Source organism: Amphibalanus amphitrite, unplaced genomic scaffold, assembly GCF_019059575.1.
Source record: "Amphibalanus amphitrite isolate SeventyFive unplaced genomic scaffold, NRLGWU_Aamphi_draft 000663F_arrow, whole genome shotgun sequence".
Classification (NCBI taxonomy): domain Eukaryota; kingdom Metazoa; phylum Arthropoda; class Thecostraca; order Balanomorpha; family Balanidae; genus Amphibalanus; species Amphibalanus amphitrite.
In genome coordinates, this window is record NW_024882157.1 from 59,695 (window position 1) to 65,694 (window position 6,000).

The following is a 6,000-nucleotide window of genomic DNA, read 5'->3' on the forward strand; positions in this document are numbered from 1 at the left end:
TAATACATTTCGGACCCCCCTAATGCATTATACAGGACTAGGCATATCTCTGCACAGTGCGTACTTTGCAGCTAACGCGGGAGTAGCGAATCGTGTAACAATGCAAGAAAGTTACACGATTCGTCTTCCACATTTCTTTGGGAGTCACCTTGCACTTTACTGCCGAAATAGGTATATGCTGCGGCACAGAGGTCTATGTATGGCTGCGATAAACATTGCATGATTCCACATTCAAGCTTCTGTAGAAACGCCAGTCACTGCGTCTGTAGGAGAGCTGATACCAATATAATCTAGCACTGGCTTCAAATTAAAGATGTGTGGTCTAGATGCATTTTTTAAAGCATGTTTTATATGACTACGCCATCATAGAAGTCATTAGATAAAACCTCGTTACGGAGCGAGCGAAGCGAGCGTAGTCTTTCCTTAGATTAACGGAAATTTCTGAGTATGAGCGGCCGGCCGGCCGTGCGGACGCTTTTGCGAGGCTTATATCTCAGCAACCACTTGACCGATTTACATGCGGTAAATTTTGTAGGGTAGCTTCATTCCTTCTACCAAGTATTGGACTATTCCCGATGCATGTGGGTGACCCCTTATGCACGTGCCACGTGCAAAACGAAGAGGTGTCAGTTTTGTAATTGTTGCAATATCTCGGTAACTACTTGGCCGATTGCGCTGAAACTTGGCATGTAGGTAGGCACCCACTAGGCACTGCATATCCATGTGCCAGAGTTGGGGTGCTGCTGCACGTGCGCACGTGCAGGGGTCGTTTCCAGATCTCGAGAACGGCTCGACCGATTGCGCTCAAATTTGGTACACGGTTAGGGACCAGTTAGTAGGGTGCCGTGCACAAGTCAGTTGGGACCCATTTTGCACGTGCGCACGTGCAGGGTGCCGCTCCCAGATCTCGAGAACGGCTGGGCCGATTGTGCTCAAATTTGGCACATCGCTAGAAACCGGTCAGTAGGGTGCCGTGCACAAGTCAGTTGGAGGTACCCCTCGAAATTTCGCACGTGCAAGACTCACCCCCTCGCTCGCTCCGTTAGTCGCCCCAAAAGGCGTTATACTGGTTTTAGCCAAGCCATTCATTCAGTCACGACTAAAATCAGTATAAGCTGGAAGACGGCATTTATGCAGACAGCTAGTTCGCTAAAATTATACTGATTATCACCTCGCCTTTCTGCGAAAAGGAGACTACTGAAGGGAGTTTATTGGATGGACGCTAACGCTTCGGAATTTATCAGAATATGTTCATCCAATTTGAACTGGGCTGTAAACAAGCGACCCCTGCTGACGTCATCGGCTCAGATCAACCCAATGCTCTCCAGTAGAATGATGAAGGTCTTGGCGCCGTTATTATGCAGTGCCAGGGCCATAGTTATCGACATATCACTTTGGGCGCTCGTAGAATAAAAACATTTTAATGTTGGTTTATAGTGACTTGAGCAAAACGTTCTGCTTCTGATATTCAACAATTTTTTTCTTTTTACAATCTTTCGATTTTTTCCCTGTATTCCATTTTTCATTATGCCTGTCCCGTAGCTCAGTTGCTAGAGCGTTGGACTCGCAGTAGTGAGAGCCCGAGTTCGAGTCGTTGCAGCGCTCGTTATTTCAGACTCCTGAAGGGGATGGTCTGCGGTTGGTGGGAGCAGCCGCAGCTAGTTAGTTGAAGTCAGAGCTAAGTGGCGCAGGTAGTATCCGGCTTTGAAGTGAACGTTAAACTTTGACATCTAAATTCTCCCGTTATTCGGAATTGCACGATCGGATGATAGGGGTTGGGGTCTACGCAACAAGCTCCGCTTAGCGATGGGCTCTGCCTCTGTCAATCCGTCCATTCACACATTCGAGCTAAAATTGTTTAAAGAAATAGTAACTCTGTCTCAATGCACCTAGCCAAGCGCATAGTTTGGCTCATCTGGTTAAATTAATAACATACAAAATGTTAATGTACAGACATGTGACAACAAATATGATCTTGAGATATTAAAATTTTAAACAAGTCAAAAATCGCATTTATTGGATAAAAGGTGGACATTTTTATATTTTAATTTCTATGCCAATGTCTAAAAGTTTGGTTCCAAAGTTTGGTAAGCGCGGATTGGCTTGTCGCTCGTCAAAGACTGCGCCAAGAAGATTTGCTGAGTAGATCCTGCTTCTTTACGCCCAGTCGGAAAATTCCGGGTAATTGGTAGAAGTTGAAGGCCAACACAAAGCCAGAGCGCAGCCTACCCAACTCTACGACTCCGCCTAACCATGACCGTCGCCCGCGCCATCTGCACTCGGCTGTGCAAACCTAAACCATCCCAGTGCGGGCTGGATTCTCACGTATCGAGCGCCGCAGCGAACCGGTTCAGTCTCACAACTGAAAGTTGTACAAGTTAGTTTCTCAACAGGTAAATAATTAACTATGTTCAAAAGCTATTCCGGAACTACGGAATGAAATAACGCCTCCCACAGCAAATGTCAGGATAATAGCTAAAGCAATGCAACAATAGATAAAGCAGCACGCATTAGGATTGCCAATGCATTAAATGATTATTTATTGCATTTGCATACTGCACATACCTAAGAGTCAGTATCAGCGAGTTAGAGTATAGAGCTGAAGTGGCTTGAGCGCGGCATTGTTCAAAGCCGGCTGCGATCGACAGGAGACGGCAAGTGGCCGTTGGGATCTGCTGCATATGCAGGGCGGCCCTCAGGGAGCCGCTACTGCCCGTTATCATAGTACTATAGGTCGTGTCGAGAGGCCAACACATCCCGTGCATATTCATAGCCGAGAAGCGGGCTTAGCCAGCGGCGGCGCATTGCTCGTACTCAGCCGCTGCTCGCCCCTTGCCGTCTTTATACCTAGATCTGAGAGAGAATAGGGAAACTGAGAGCGGCTAACAACAGAACAAGACCCGGAGATGGATTAGAATATAGATAACTGAGTTTAGATTGGTAATTGGTATGCTTCAGAGGCTGCTCTTTAGCATCTTTGCATGTTTTAAAATCAAGAAACTAAATGCCACAGGTAAAAGGATAATTGATGCAAGGAAAGGCGTAACAACAGGCCATCCATAACTGTCGTTATGCCATTTACACTGCAAATGTAAAGTCAGCAACCAAGAATACGCAAATGAAAGATACATATCAACTGTCAGCAATAAATCATAAATCTACTCATGAATAACAATGCCTACTCGAGGGTGGCTGAGCCAAAGTGAACTCCGAGTTAATCTGATAGAGTACGTAGGTATGGAGGACATATACCCTCAAGAAAAAGGGACAAAGCTCATAACGTAAATCAACTGATGTCGTGGAAATGTCCCGTTTTACACTTTGAAGACCTAGGGGATATGAAGCAATCTACTCTGTGACACAACTTCTGTCTTTTCTGTCGGAAGCCGCAGTCAACTCCCACGACCAAACTCGGCTAGAGCGACAGTCCTCTTAGACCAGAGCTATAGAAGCAGGGCGAGATCTCCAATTACAACTGGATCCACTAAGGTTATTGTGGTCGGGCCACAAAGTAAAAACTGATCTCGCGACCAGCTTTAGACCGTAGACGTTCCCGCGGTCACTTATATTTTTACAATGTAAGTAAGTGAATGCCACCCCGGTTTTATTTACAGCTGGAGCGAAGATGTTCAATGCTGACATTAACATTGGAACCATGAAAAATGTAATACTTCTGTAATGTAAAGCAGGGTTGTGCTCGACTCAAAAAAATTTGCCGACTCGACTCAGCATTCAACTTCAAGTGTGTTGACTCAAAATTGACTCATATAAAAAAGCTGTTGAGCGGGGGGGGGGGGGTGAAAAAATTCGGCAGCAAGGCCAGGCCTAAGCTGTTAAGCGAGGGGAGAATGAAAAGCTTATATATTTATGTTTCTAGAAAGGTGAGTCAGCTGACTCATGTTCCTAAATGTTTTTGACTCAACTCAATGTCAAAAGTTATTTTACTGACTCAACTCTGACTCAACTCAACACCTTAATATTTTTGTCCGACTCAACTCTGACTCAACTCAACAGCTCAACATTTTATCCGACTCGACTCAACCCTGACTCATTTGAGTCAGAGTTGAGTCAAATTTCTGACTCGACTCATGAGTCAAGCACAACCCTGATGTAAAGTGTCATTTTATCTTATGCTGCTTCGTCACGAATTCGATGAAAGAGTAAATACCCGGTAGGCATCTATTGTTTTTTTTTTCTATAAAGGATATAACAAGTCATTTTATATGTATAGGGCATAACATTTCTATCGTTTGCTAAAACGAAAAGCTTTGTGGACTCCAAGACGGCTTATCCTTATGAAAGTGTATCTCATCAAAGAAATAGCACTTCCTCTACATTACAATCCATATTAGCCGTTGTCACGACGGGCTATCTGGTGAATGCACCTAATCTGACCAAATCTGCACCCAAATATCTTTTACAATACAATAAATATCTTTCTATCGTGTATTTAATCGAAAATGTCTGATAGTTTGAAAAATGAGGTGTATAAGCATCTGCGCAACCCAAAATGGTAACTTTTAAGAAACACAATTAACCTAATTTGACCAAATCTGCACCTAATCCGCACCAAATGTGAACCAGATGGCCTTCGTAAAAACGGGTATTTTTATTGTTTACCTCTCGGAACATTGCACTTAGTATGCTATATATTGTCCCTATCACATCTGAGTTATAACGGTGAGAGGTGGGGGAGCGAAACACTTCAATACCGTCGCTCCAGCACTCTGGTAATGTGCGTACCTATGTGCATATTTCCTTGGACCAGGACGCATCTAATTCGCGCGAAGTCACTTCAGCGTTACAGTGGCTGTCAAGATCTAAATATTTAACGTAATCACTCACTTGACCGCAAGTGTTCAGCGTGCCTTTCTTCAACAACAATGGCGGACATTTCTAAGAGCAAAGCTTAGGCATCGTCCGAGCAGAAGGCTTGAACGTGGCGTAGCTTCTTAGCATCACCCATTATCTATTTTACAATTAATTTGCACACAGTACCTGAACACTTTTTAAAAAGCCTGAGACATCACTTTTCCAGTTGTTGTTACTTCCATTTCCAAACAAAGCAAAAATGAGCAGTACGTATAGAAATACCTATCTTCATATGCGTAACAAAAAGCTGTCTGCGGCGAGAACAACCCTAAATTTCACGAGATCCATATGCAATCGTCATCCCATCGCGTGCTCACCTTCGATCAACGCTCCAGACTGCAGCACCGACAGTTGGGCTGCACGACCACAACCAATTTCAAAGTTACCATGGCCCGGACCGCCGCCTCAGTTGAACGTTCTTCATAGTACGCTCACTCCTCAAATGCAGGCAGACGACATCCAGTGTGTCCCGTGGTTCCACTATCACCACCGTTCATCCACCAACCATTCAACACACGCTCCACCGCGGCACCACCAGGAAAAGCCACAGCTCCAGACTCCAGACTCCAGAAGCCACAGACTACCCTGAGCTGACCGGCATGGGTCGCCCCACCCTCCGCCACCCGCCGCCAGCCGGCGTCTGAGCTGAGACAGACGGTCGGGCACAGCGCGCGGCGCACCGACCGACCCGCCGACGAGGCGCGCCACACGGGACGCATACACGGCACGGAACGCATACACGGCACGGGACGCGTACACGGCACGGGACGTATGCACGGCACGGGACGCATACACGGCACGGGACGCATGCACGGCACATGGGGCTTAGACGGTGCACCGCTCTTTCTTATATGATACAGATCTCTTATCCCGCGGCCGCGCCCCGTTGAGGTCTGGCAGGTTCCACATCCTGTTGGGGGGGGGGGGGGGCAATGGGCCCCCCGTCGTATCTCCGGAACCAATAGCCGGATCGGAAAAATTCAAACGGCATTCGAAAGAGCTCATCGAGATGCACAGCACAAGATAAGATATCGATGACTTTGATATTTGACCTGTGACGTCACAGGGAGGCCAAACAAGGTCAAATCAGTCCAATTTACAATGACGATAAGTCGGTCATAAAAATGC

General features: G+C 46.1%; 1 protein-coding gene across 1 annotated transcript in view; it reads right to left on the reverse strand.

The window, feature by feature from the left end:
• Positions 1-5,737, reverse strand: part of LOC122364230 (zwei Ig domain protein zig-8-like) — a 37,135-nt gene extending 31,398 nt beyond the window's left edge. The window contains exon 1 of the mRNA XM_043334419.1: positions 5,190-5,737. The gene's annotated coding sequence lies outside the window, so the exon portion shown is untranslated. The remainder of the gene's footprint in view (positions 1-5,189) is intronic.
• Positions 5,738-6,000: the final 263 nt, after the last annotated feature.